The sequence below is a fragment of the Arachis hypogaea genome, chromosome 16, assembly GCF_003086295.3.
Source record: "Arachis hypogaea cultivar Tifrunner chromosome 16, arahy.Tifrunner.gnm2.J5K5, whole genome shotgun sequence".
Lineage (NCBI taxonomy): Eukaryota > Viridiplantae > Streptophyta > Magnoliopsida > Fabales > Fabaceae > Arachis > Arachis hypogaea.
Window position 1 is genome coordinate 52,821,395 of NC_092051.1, and position 1,095 is coordinate 52,822,489.

The following is a 1,095-nucleotide window of genomic DNA, read 5'->3' on the forward strand; positions in this document are numbered from 1 at the left end:
CAAGGCTTTGAGCATCAGTGGATAGGATGGCCTAAAGGAATAAAATCCTAGCCTAAGCGGCTAAACCAAGCTGTCCCTAACCATGTGCTTGTGGCGTGAAGGTGTCAAGTGAAAACTTGAGACTGAGCGGTTAAAGTCAAGGTCGAAAGCAAAAAAAAAAGAGTGTGCTTAAGAACCCTGGACACCTCTAATTGGGGACTTTAGCAAAGCTGAGTCACAATCTGAAAAGGTTCACCTAGTTATGTGTCTGTGGCATTTATGTATCTGGTGGTAATACTAGAAAACAAAGTGCTTAGGGCCACGGCCAAGACTCATAAAGTAGCTGTGTTCAAGAATCAACATACTGAACTAGGAGAATCAATAACACTATCTAAATTCTAAGTTCCTATAGATGCCAATCATTCTGAACTTCAATGGATGAAGTGAGATGCCAAAACTATTCAAGAGGCAAAAAGCTACTAGTCCTGCTCATCTGATTGGAGCTAAGTTTCATTGATATTTTGGAATTTATAGTATATTCTCTTCTTTTTATCCTATTTGATTTTCAGTTGCTTGGGGACAAGCAACAATTTAAGTTTGGTGCTGTGATGAGTGGATAATTTATACGCTTTTTGGCATTGGTTTTACATAGTTTTTAGTATAATTTAGTTAGTTTTTAGTATATTTTTATTAGTTTTTAAATAAAAATCACATTTCTGGACTTTACTATGAGTTTGTGTACTTTTCTGTGATTTCAGGTATTTTCTGGCTGAAATTGAGTGACTTGAGCAAAAATCAGATTCAGAGGTTGAAGAAGGACTGCAGATGCTGCTAGATTCTGACCTTCCTGCACTCAAAGTAGATTTTCTGGAGCTATAGAACTCCAAATGGCGCGCACTCAATTGCTTTGGAAAGTAGACATCCAGGGCTTTTCAGAAATATATAATAGTTCATACTTTGCCCGAGTTTAGACGACGCAAACTGGCGTTCAACGCCAGTTCCATGTTGCATTCTCGAGTTAAACGCCAGAAACAGGTTGCAAAGTGGAGTTAAACGCCAGAAACAGGTTACAAACTGGTGTTCAACTCCAAGAGAAGCCTCTACACGTGTAAAGCT